This window comes from Ursus arctos, unplaced genomic scaffold (assembly GCF_023065955.2).
Source record: "Ursus arctos isolate Adak ecotype North America unplaced genomic scaffold, UrsArc2.0 scaffold_17, whole genome shotgun sequence".
In the NCBI taxonomy this organism is placed as follows: domain Eukaryota; kingdom Metazoa; phylum Chordata; class Mammalia; order Carnivora; family Ursidae; genus Ursus; species Ursus arctos.
The window spans coordinates 8720157-8732865 of record NW_026622841.1 but is presented as its reverse complement, the minus strand read 5'-3'; the positions used below and the strand labels follow the sequence as shown (position 1 = coordinate 8732865).

Here is a 12709-nt window from a genome sequence, read left to right as displayed (position 1 = left end):
CTTGCTCCTGTGTGTGCTAGCTCGCTCTCTGTCAAATAAATAAATAAAATTCTTAAAAAAAAAAAAACAAAACAACTAGAAGGATAACAGGATAACCATGAAAGAAATCGAATAAAAAGTCTGAAAGTGTTTTTTTTTTAAGATTTTATTTATTCATTTGACAGAGATAGAGATAGCCAGCGAGAGAGGGAACACAAGCAGGGGGAGTGGGAGAGGAAGAAGCAGGCTTCCAGCGGAGGAGCCTGATGTGGGGCTCGAACCCAGAACGCTGGGATCACGCCCTGAGCCGAAGGCAGACGCTTAATGACTGAGCCACCCAGGCGCCCCAAAAGTCTGAAAGTGTTATAAAGAAAAGATGCTAACTTTTATTAAAAAAAAAAAAATCTGTTACAAACTCTTCCAGAGAATTAAAAAAATAAAAATAAAAGGAAACACTCCTCAATTTGTTCAATAAGGCTAGTATAAACTTGTTTTCAAAATTGGAGGAAACATTTGTGAGAAAGGAATTATACGGGTCAATTCATTCATGAACAAAAATGCAAAAAATACCAAATAAGATGTTATCAAACCAGATCCAGCAATGTGCCAAAAAAGATTAAATTAGGTTTTCTCCCCCCAGAAAATCCAAGTGTGCATTAACATTAACGGGAAAACTTCATGTAAATTTTCCACAATACCAGATAAAAGATGAAAGTTGTGTAACATTTAAATAAATGCAGTAGAATAGTTTGAATTTGATACGTATTAATCTTCAATCATAATAGTAAACCAGGACTAGAAGAACAATTCCTCAACATCATGTTCTGTTCAGGCTAATTCCTAGCAGTCCTGGAATTAGCCTGCACTGTTTTGCTCTAGAAGTTTCCATCTGGCACTAACCTCTGTTTGCAGTACCTGAAACATGCTGACTAATAATGTTGCTTTTGTAGCCATGGACCCAAGGTGTTTTATGGTGGTTTTTAACAGCCTGTCAGCATTGTTTATTGGTAAGAATGAAATTGATGATTTGCATCTGGTCTTGGTATGGTGTCACGGTGGTAGGGCTCCTTTATCATAATCTGAGTGAGGGCCATCCCCTGCAGGGCTGATTGCATTGTCCTATAGCCTGTCCAGCACAGTGCACATCTGCAGCATTTCCACAGCTTGAGGAGACACTGACATTTATGACAAGGGAGGAGCAGAGCACTTAGCATTCTCTAGTAGCTCCCTGCCTTAACCCATTCGAATCACCAAAGACTTTTCTTGAAAAGGAAGGATCCTTTTCATCCCTAGGAAGATGGCAGCCAAAGGAGCATCCAGGATGAGTGCCAATAGTCCTCAACAGAATGGTTTACCAAAGTGGGAGGTGTAAGATCATTATACAGAATGCAATTGCATTTGTTTAAAAGAACAATAAAAAGAAAAAGAAAACGTATACTTTATTTTATTTATATCTATTTTATCTTTTTTAAGATTTTATTCGTTTGAGAGAGAGAACTTGTGCATGAGTGGGCAGAGGGGCAGAGGGAGAGGGAAAGGGAGAGAATCTCAAGCCCACTCCATACAGAGCACAGAGCTTGATGCGGGGCTTGATCTCATGACCCTGAGCCAAAACCAACAGTCGGACGCTTAATCTACTGAGCCACCCAGCTGCTCCATAGAAAACATACACTTTAAAAACAGGTCATTAATATTATTAACAAAAAAATGTTCCCTTCTAATAAACTAAGGGCATGTGACAACCATATGAATTGTAAACATTACTTAATTCAACTGAAAAAGACACCAATAAATGGAGAGAGAAAACACTTTTAATGGATAGAAAACTCAATATCCCCCAGATATCTCATCTCCTAGATTGCTTATAAACTTAATGGCATGTCATTAAAAATCCTAAGAAGTTTGACATGCTGATAAAAATTAATATAGAAGAGGAAATACTCAAGTATATCCAAACATTCATACAGAAAAAGAGTAAGATGAGAAACTTATTCTGCTAGACATCAAGATTTAGAGCCATAATAATGAGGATGATATGGTATTGGCTCCGGGATGGGCATATTGACCAATGGATTCAAATACGCAGCTCAGAGGCAGACTCATGCATAAATGAAAACTTGACATGTGACATAGGTCACACTGAAGAAAACAACGTATTGCACTGAGACCATGTAATATCCACAAAGATGAAGCAAGTGATTTGGATCCAAATCTTACACCATTGACAAAAATCAATTCCAGTGAGAAAGAAGACAAATGAATAAGCACAATATCAAAATCTGTAGAAAGAAATATATGGGAATATCTTTAATACTTTGGTGTGGAAAAAAATTTCTTAACAAAAAAATTACTGGTCAAAAGGAAAGAATTGATTTATTTGTTGAAAATACCGTAGAACCAGCTTCTAGTTCTGTTGATTTGCTCTACTGTACTCCTGGTTTCTAATTCATTGATTTCTGCTCTAGTCTTGGTCAACTGCTTCTTCGTGCATGGATTAGGCCTGTCCCTCTGTTGCTGTTCCAGCTTCTTGAGGTGAGAATATAAAAACTGCATTTTAGATTTTTCTATTCTTTCGAGTGAGGCTTGGATGGCTATGTATTTCCCCCTTAGGACTGCCTTTGCAGTATCCCATAGGTTTTGGACCATTGTGTTTTCATTTTCGTTGGTCTCCATAAATTGTTTAAATTTATTTTTGATTTCCTGGTTTATCGAGTCATTCCTGAGCAGGATGGTTCTTAGTTTCCAAGTGTTTGAGTTTCTTCCAAATTTTTCCTTGTGGTTGAGTTCCAATTTCAGAGCGTTGTGGTCTGAGAATATGCAGGGAATAATTTCAGTCTTTTGGTATTGGTTGAGACCTGTTTTGTGACCCAGTATATGGTCTATTCTTGAGAATGTTCCATGGGCATTAGAATAGAATGAATATTCTTTGGTTCTGGGGTGTAGTGTTCTATATATATATCCATGAGGTCCAACTCTTCGAGTATGGCATTCAAAGCTCTAGTAAGGAGGGCACGTATTGCACGGTGCACTGGGTGTTATACGCAACTAATGAATCATCGAACTTTACATCAGAAACCAGGGATGTACTGTATGGTGACTAACATAATATAATAAAAAACATTAAAATAAATTAAAAAAAAAGAAAATACTGTAGAGAACTGAATCTGTTATGTGCAACATACATAACTAAAATGGGATTAATATTTTAAAAACTAGAAAAAATATAAACCACATAACAATGAACAAAACATGATGAACAGGCATTTTACAGAAGAGGAAACAAATATCAAACAATATACAAAGATGCTGTACTTCATTAAAATGTGGGAAATTCAATATAAAGCCTCGCTGATATACCATTTGGCTTTCATTTTGTATGTGGTTGTGGAACATTGGAAATTCTCAGACACTTGATCTGAGTAAAATTTGTATTTATGAGTGCCATCCACCTAAGTTTTTCTTGGACATTTTAATATTAAATATAAATGTGCGATTTCATCTGAATTAATTCCTTGGATTACATATTTCAGATTAGATTCCAAGCTACCATTGTAATAGGTCAGATTTTTTTACCCATTTCAAATATATAAATATAAAAAATATTAATGCTCTGTTTTCTTTTTCATAAATGTATCTATATTTACTTCTAGGTTTCCCTCGGGTTAAAAGGTGCTACCTAATTATGGAAGTCCGTTAATACTCCAGTTAAATAGGTTACTCACCTCTAGAGACTTAGCCCCGTGGAATAACTTAGATTCTTGTTTATGACCCTGAAGAAACACTTGAATCTTATTTTTAATTATTATGCCAATTTTTTCATAATTTTTAGCACGAGAGTTACTCAAGTGGTAATTCTGTTGTCCTATAGAAGTCTGCAGCTCCACCTAAGGTAAGCACCTGATTTGAACATTTATATCTGTAAAATATCTTTTCCCCTGAATTTTAAAGACTTTAAAACATTAATGCAATCTTACGTTCGTTCATATTCTTAAAAGCATGCGAATCTTACTGATTTTAATGATAGCAGATTGATTATGGATGTTAAATATCTTCATCTGACTTGATGTTACACATCTGAGGCCATTCCTGAGTCAGAAAATGTCTTCTAAATGATGCATATAATACTTACTAGAATCTGTGTCATTCATCAATATGTAAATGTGTCAACAATACTTAAAGGACTGACTAATAAGATCCAGTAGGAATATAGTCTGATCTCCTGATCCTCTTTGGTGTATTTAAGTTAATATTTATCTTTGTGTATAAGGACTCTGGATTTTAATAGAGTTCATGTATTTTAATTAAGTATAATCACTATTCTATGTTTGATGCTTATATTGTCACAATCAAACCTCTGTAATTTGGTTCCTGTGTCTTTTTGATCTGATTTCACTAAACTTGGAAGGAAACCTTGTCTTTTGATAAAGAAGTTCTATATTCTCTTATACCTTCCTTCCCCAGACATGGAATCAGTTATCCTTCCAAAAAACCCTGGCTCCTTTTCACAGAAAATCAATTTTGGAAACTATAGTCTGGGCTTGCCATTTACATATTAGTTTGTTCCCACCTGAGATTCCATTGATGTAGGCCAGTTCAGCGGGCAGAGGGAAAAACAATCTTATTAATAATTACTTAATTTTGTATATGTACAGTTGACCCTTGAACAGCATGGGTTTGAGCTGCACAGGTTCACTTATACAGGGATTATTATTATTATTTTTTTTGGTAAATGCAATACAGTAAACGTGTTTTCCTTATAATTTTCTTAACATTTTCTTTTTTTAAGCTTACTTTATTGTAAAAATATAGTATGTAATACAACACACAAAATATGTGTTAACCAACTACATATAGGTATGGCCTCTGGTCAACAGGTTATTAATAGTTAAATTTTTGGGTAGTCGAAAGTTATATGCAGATTTTTAACTGCATGGGGGGTTGGTACCCCTAATTCCTGCATTTATCAAGGGTCAATGGTATGTGGAGATATGTAGCTTTTATGTAATATGCTACATAGTAAAGTCAATTCAGGTATATATCAGTTGTCATATTCATTTGGAGGGAAGCTCTTCTAACAATTGTTCTTAAGATTCTGAAATATCTGAACACCATTTCCACATCAGTAGAAGTTCAGAAAATTAGATGAATCAGTGTAGTCCATTCTCTTTTTGGAGGAAACAATTTTTTAAAATAAATCTGTGATTATACCTCATCCAAGGAGAATTGATAGTTTTCCAGGTTTAAATTTTAGTGTCTACTATTTACTGCAATTTTTCTTTCAAGTAAAAATAATTTCTCAATCTTCTGACTTTAGAATTTTATTACTCTGAGGAACTTTCTCTATTTTGATGTATATTCATTTACTCAACTGTTAAAGTTCAGAGAGTAGAAGAATTGATTTCAATAAAATATCCTGCTTCAGGGGAGGAATCCTGAATCTTTTTTGTGTGGACCAGAGAGAGTTTACTGTGAGGCTTCTGTGTGAATACCCTCTGCATTTTGAGTCTTTCTGGGGTGGACCCAAAGGATGCTCAGGAAATAGTGATCAAACCTTGAGGTCATATTCCTTTAAATGGGTTTTTGGCATTTTCTTTCTTTTTTCTTTTTTTTTTTTTAAGGTTTATTTATTATGTGAGGGAGAGTGGGCACACATCTGCACATTGAGGGGAGGGGGCTCAATCTCAGGACCCTGAGTGAGATCACGACCTGAGCAGAAACCAAGAGTGGGACATTTAACTGACTGTACCACCCAGGCCCCCCGTTTGACATTTTCTTTTTTCTTTCTTTTTTTTTTTTTAAGATTTTATTTATTTATTTGACAGAGAGAGAGACAGCCAGTGAGAGAGGGAACACAAGCAGGGGGAGTGGGAGAGGAAGAAGCAGGCTCCCAGCAGAGCAGGGAGCCAGATGCGGGGCTCGATCCCAGAACCTGGGGATCATGCCCTGAGCCAAAGACAGACGCCTAATGACTGAGCCACCCAGGCGCCCCTGTTTGACATTTTCTTGAGGACCTTTCATAGAAATGTCTCCTGATTATCTGTTGTAACTCTCACCTGCCCACAGATTACATCCATTCAGGGTTGAAGTTTTCCAGTTTTCTCCTAAACGTTTCAACATATCATGGTTCCCAGAACTATTGATAGAAAACTCTGAGTCATCCATGCCAGCCTATTACAAGTTTACGGACTAGGGACCATAACAATTGAACATCCGTGGAACAAGGTCATGGGGGAGGGTCCTTCCTGATCCTTGGACTGAGAACCTCACATAGAGTGATCTCGCCAAGGGACAAAGGGAAGACATCCAATTTATAAGGAGAACTTCATGGAGATGTAAGAACTGGGGAAGGGTTATTTATGCAGATACTAAACAGACTCAGTTTACCATCCTTATGTGAATTCACAAGTCCTTCTGAATTAAAATAGCTCAGAAATGGTGCCAAAACCACCCAGGTCCTCCCCAGATGGCAGAGGAGAAGATGGATTAGAAAGGAAGACCAGTGACCTGCCTCTCACGCAGTCTGCCTTGGTCCTGGAAGATAAGAGCACAGACTTGGAATTAAATATAAGTATTGTTTACTAAGAAACACATGAGGGGTGCCTAGGTGGTTCAGTTGGTTAAGGGTCTGCCTTCGGCTCAGGTCATGATCCCAGGGTCCTGGGATCAACCCCTGAATGAGGCATCAGGTTCCTTGCTCGGCGGGGAGACTGCTTCTCCCTTTCTCACTGCCACCCACCTGGCTTGTGCTCACTTGCGCGCTCTCTCTCTCTGTCAAATAAATAAATAAATAAAATCTTTAAAAAAAAAAAAAAAACACGTGAAAAAGTGAATAAAGGAGAGGGGAGGAATATATAACACATATTGGTTCTTTAATACATCAAATCTGGTTGTTTAAGTCCCTTTGAGAATTACCTGTGGTTAATGGGAGCACACAGGGAAGAGAAGATACTGTGATCCTAACCAAGGGAGAGGAAGGCTGAAATTCTAGTCGTAAGTTAGGAAACTTCAAGAAGATTTTTGAAAGAGGCACTGAAAATACATATTTCAATGGGGTTATAATGTTTTTCCTAACAAAATGTCAAAGATCTATCATTTTGTGAGACTCTATCTTCTTTAAACTATTGATTACCTATGGCCTGAGTTCTTCGTAATTTGGCTTTGCCAAATGAATCCTTCTATCCTTGAAGCAAAGTGATTTTGCATTTGTGAGGGCATACTGCGTTCCAAACACATCACTGTATTACTGTATAACACTCAGATCAACCTCAACTGTTATGAACTGGTAACCCTTTATAGTCAAATATATTGATATTTAGGAAGTAAACAATCAATACCTTGCCTAAAGTCAGAACTTACCTAAAGAAGTCTTCCACCCAATTACTTCTAGGAGTTCAGTTATTAAAAAATGAAATTTGGGGCACCTGGGTGGCTCAGGTCATGATCTCAGGGTTGTGAGATCAAGCCCACTCGGGGCGTGGAGCCTGCTTCAGATTCTCTCTCTCCCTCTCCCCCTCCCACTCCCCTCCCACTCTTTGTACCTCTCTAAAAAACACAAAATGAAATTTACGCTTGATGGCATGTGTTTACTCCTTCCACTTTGTGATATTTCCCTTATAAGAGCTAAGTCTGTTTCCATCAGCTTGGAAGGATATTTAGGTTTGAATTTTTGCTAGTGATAAGAATGGCGACATCTGCTGGAACCATGTGTTTCAGCAACAAGAGAGCTGGGTCTAACCCACTAATTTGACCCAAGTCCTGTCTTTGTTTCCTAGCAGAGGTTACAGGTACACAGGCAAATGGAGAAATAATGGAGTCCATGCTCTTTGTAATAAGGATTTATTATGGACAAAGTTAAGTGCTTTGAGACAAGATTTTGAAAGACCCGAAAGCTTCTAGAATATCTTTGCAGATAAGCCCACACTCCTAAGAAGCTGAAAAAGTCAGAGAGAAAGCACTTCGCAGTGGTTGCCATAGTAGCAAAAGTAAGCCTGTCCTCAGGGAAGCACGGAAAAGAATAGTTAGCTGCCCCCAGGGAAGTTGGTTTCAGGGCTCATTAAGAGGCTCAGGGTGACAGGAGATACCAAGCTCTGAAAAGACGAACAGCTGAAGTGTCTCTCTGTAAGTGTGTTTATTACAGGAGGCTGTCGTGTCAGAGGTGTAGAAATTTGCCAGAACAGCAGGGTACCGATGTGTGCACTCAAGTCCGAACTGCACTTCATAGTGAGCGTGATGCAGTAGTTTTGAATGCCGCAGCTGACAATAGCAAGAGATGACTGTCATCACCTTGCTTAAGGAGAAATTTTAATGCGTCACATATATTTAAACCACAAATAGGAATCTATAAATGCCAGGGGTTTTATGTATAATGACTCAAATGTCACAATGTTAAGTCTGTTTTAGATTTAAAGCAATACGTCCTAATTCAATATTCTGAAAACGAGGTCCCCCCGTATATTCCTTTCAGACTTTTCTAAATGTCAACCTTTTCAGATATTTTTTTCAGGCCAAAGATCACAATCATTTAAGTACCTTTCCTGAAAGAAATGCTTGATCATTTTAACCATTCTCTAGATATTTTCTGTCTTACGTTCCACAAGCTGTCAGGACAAAGAATGCAAGAAATGTATGACTGGTTAATCTTTCTCCTCAACCTACTGAAGCCTCTCGACTTGAGAACAGTGTTTATGGATGTTCTTTCTTTTGCATTTTGTTGGAACTTGATGTTTTAGACCACACAGTTCTTCATGGTGTCATGTGATCATTCTTCCCGAATCTCTTGTGACTACTGATTTGAATATTTCCCTTGTGAATATTTTTAATGTTTTCTTTAAGTAGAAAAATTTCTGAAGTCGGGTATTGTTGAAATATATTTTACAACAACATTTAAGAGGATATTTGTGTATATAATTTTACATCTGAAATTCTTTTCCTTAAAACTGAAAGCCATACTACTCCTTGTTTTCTTCTTTCTCTTCTTGTGATGTGCAGTGTTCTGATCCTTGTTCCTTTGCAGGTGATCTGCTGTAACTCACTGTAAGCTTTATACATTTCTCTAGGTCTTTGATGTTTTTAAATTTTACAGTAGCATTTCCAGGTACAGGGCTTTTGTTTATTTTGTTTTGTAACGTTTTCTATTTAGCCTGAAGGGAGATCCGATGAAATACACACACAGCCTGGGCTTTCTAAACTGCTCACACTTCTTACCAGCTGTCCCCACTAAGCAGCAGATTGCTGTATGTCCAGGACTCTTTTTTTGATGTGAGTTATGAGATTCAGTATAAACTCACCAATTGGAAACACCTAATGTTGTAAGATTTGTGTTGCTCACAAGAATTCTAACTGAACACTTTCTCTGCAAAGATTCTCTTTCAACAGTTGGAGAGGTTCGTCAATGCTTAAAACCTTGTATTACAGTGACATCATGTGGTAGTGTGAGGTTATGCAGTCAAGGCTTGTTAGCAAGATCGCTTGTTTAATAAATGAGGTCAACTCTTCAGTGACAGATACACTTTCTCTAACAGTTATTTTATGCAAAATACCATACTCTCTTATATGAAAGCAATATTTTATCACTGTAGAGTTGAATTTGATGGGAGTTTTCAGGATTTTAAAAGATATGTTTTTGAAAGAAGTATTCAGAGTATTCTATTTTTTCTTTTTTTCTATTTTTTCTATTTTTTCTTTTTTTTTTTTTTAAGTTTTTATTTAAATTCCAGTTAGTTAACATACAGTGTAGTATTCATTTCAGGTGTACAATTTAGTGATTCAACACTTCCATACAACACCTGGTGCTTATTACCTCAAGTGCCTTCTTAATCCCCATCACTTATTTTACCCATCCCTCCACCCACTTCCCTTCTGGTGGTTCTTTGTAGTTAAGAGTCTGTTTCTTGGTGTCCCCCAGTCTTTTTTTCCCCTTTACTCATTTGTTTTGTTTCTTAAATTCCACCTATGAGCAAAAGGCTGTCCTAGTAAAAACAAACTCCCCAGTGGATGTCATTTTTGAGAAGGTCTGAAGTTTAAGGTTATTTAAGTTTTGAAACCTAATCGCATCTTACTTTGTAGGTTCCTACATTTTGAAAGAACTGTGAATTTTTATTTGCTCATCAAAAGCGGTGATGATAATCTTAAAAATTGAGCCATGTAATAGCATCTGTAGAACACGATCTCTCCCCAGCTTAGTGTGAATTAACTGAGTATGAACTAGCATAAGACCTGTATGATTTAAATTGTGGGGTTCTTTTAGCATTCTGATCAAAACCATCCTTAATGTTGTTGTACGAGGCACATCCTTAGCTTCGTGTCCTAAGGCTATGAGTTAAGCACATTGTTCTTATAGAACCTTCTCTTGATGACATAGTGCTAGTTATATAATTGCACAGTTTTCTTCATATATTTTTATTTTGATTTCAATTATATCTAATTGTTTATAGAACATTGAAGACCAAACTTAACAAAACATCAAGTGTTTTAGGCTTGGTTCCTCGCAGAGCCTGAGGTGGGATTCTGTTTTGGGGGTTTAGTGAGCGAGTGTTCTCCAGAGGAGAGCATTGGGGGAATCAGGAAAGAAGAGGAGAATCCAGATCAGCAAGAATGTGGTCCTAGCTGAAGACTAGACTGATCCCAGAGGAAAGCTCTAGAGCAACGCCATCCAAAAGAAATATATTAAATATGTTGCATGCCACATAAATAATTGTAAACTGTCTAGTAGCCACATCTAAAAAGGTAAAAAGAAACAAATGGCTTAACACATTCTGTTTAAACCAATACATCCAAAATATTGTCATTTCAGTATATATCAATATTAAACATGGATGAGCTTTTTTACGTTCTTTTTTCATACCAAATCTTCAGAATCCAGTATGTAAACAGCAGTGTCATTTCAGCTCTTCTGTAGCCACAAACCACACCGTATGTCCAACAGCACGGCTCTAGAGCATCCATTGCATAAAAGTGGGCCCTGCCTTGTGCCAAAGGAGCCATTTCAGTCAGTTATTGACTATAATGTGCCCTTAGAGAACTAGAAAGAGTAGCCTGGGAGGTGCAGTGGCTCCTGTCTGGCTGGGAGTAATCTCAGGAGGTGTCATCTGTGAGTTTTGCCATCTGGGGGATGGGTGTGCCTGCCATGAATTGGAGCTAGGCACCCAACAAGGTATTCACCATGGTCCCTAGCACTGCTCACATACGTTTGCTTCTCATGTTAAGTTCTTTCAATGCAGGCTCTGATTCTCCAGGATTCTAGTTGTTTCCATTTTTTGAGATAACTGTAAGAGGAGAGTGGAGGGACAATGAGGGCCCCTGCTGCAGAGTTGGTCCCGGGGGGGGTGGGGTCAAGCCAGCTTCAGCAAACATTCATGGATGACCCAATGCGATCAGCTTCCTTGAATGGGCATCACTGAGGTAGGAATTACATTTCTTCTTCACAAGAGAACCTAAGTCGTCAGTCACTAAATAGAATCTATGCGCAATGCAATCCTGGGATGACAGAAACACGGGACTCTGAGAGGAAGTAAGAATGAAGAGGTTTTGAATATGGTGAATGGAATAGAATTGCACTACAAACGAGACTCAGGAATACGATTGCCAGAGTTGCAAATGTTTCAACTCTGTAGTAAGGCAGGTAGGTATGTTCCATTTTTGGCTATCCAGCCTTGTGTAAGGAAGCAGTGTGGAGTCATGTCCTTTCAGATATCTGAACTTTTGAAATCTTTGCAGAGGCTGATGGAAGACTTGAGATTGAATTAAGACAGCTTTGGAGGCCTGAAGGAACTTTAGTCATTTCAGGAAGCCAATCTCCAGCCTGCTGTGGCTGAAACAACTTCAAATCTTTCCAGTTAGTATCTTTTTTTAGCTGAGATTGAGCAGAAAACGAAATTGGGGAGGAATTAATTTCTTTGAACTTTTAATTTACAAGTGCAAGAAATTTTTTTTTGGATTTTAATTCTTTTGGATTTGAAGGCTTTGAACTTGAAAACTTTTAGTATTTGCATTTGATTTCTTCTGGGAATTTTATTAATGAGAATCTATTTTGGCATAAGGAACGTATCTATATTGTTGGGATTTTATTATTAGAGTATCTTTATGCAACTTACATTTGGAATATCTTTTTTTTAAATTATAGTAAGCATTTATTGCTACATTTTCCATTCCCAACCCTTCTTTTTGTCCATTCAGCTCTCCCCAGATGACAGTTTCATGATCCCTTTGCCTATTATACTCAGATGTCTTCTCTTGACTGATACCCTGAACAACTTCCTCCTCCTCCTTCTTTTTTTTAATAATATTTTTTATTATATTATGTTAGTCACCATACAGTACATCCCTAGTTTTTGATGTAAAGTTCCATGATTCACTACTTGCGTATAATACCCAGTGCACCATAGAATATCTTATTGATGCCATTTAGTCTCCTTGAAGTTCTTCTGATATGCTCTGTTGAATTACATAACTGGACACAGTTTGTATAGGAAATGGAACAGAGAGAGAATTTTCAGTCTTGGTGGCAGACTCATCTCAGAGTTAATATCTTCTGCCTAATTTCAGGTCCTTATGAGACATAATCAACACTAACATCTGTTGGACTCTGAGGGTTTTGTAACATGTCTGAAGATATTTTGATATTCCTCTCATGAGAGTTGGGGGTTTATGTTCCCTCCTCTTAAATTTGGACCTTTTTAGTTATTGTGTGCAAAGAGTAGAATGCAGCAGAAGTAAAGTACCTGAATTCTGG

At 37.4% G+C, this 12709-nt stretch overlaps 1 protein-coding gene across 14 annotated transcripts in view; it reads left to right on the top strand.

Annotated features, from left to right (window-relative positions):
* The window catches only part of CCDC102B (coiled-coil domain containing 102B), a 229234-nt gene that overhangs the window by 38401 nt on the left and 178124 nt on the right, over positions 1-12709 (top strand). For all 14 annotated transcript variants that reach the window (XM_057313347.1, XM_057313342.1, XM_057313344.1 and 11 more), the window contains 2 exons: positions 2445-2511; positions 3809-3868. The gene's annotated coding sequence lies outside the window, so the exon portion shown is untranslated. The remainder of the gene's footprint in view (positions 1-2444; positions 2512-3808; positions 3869-12709) is intronic.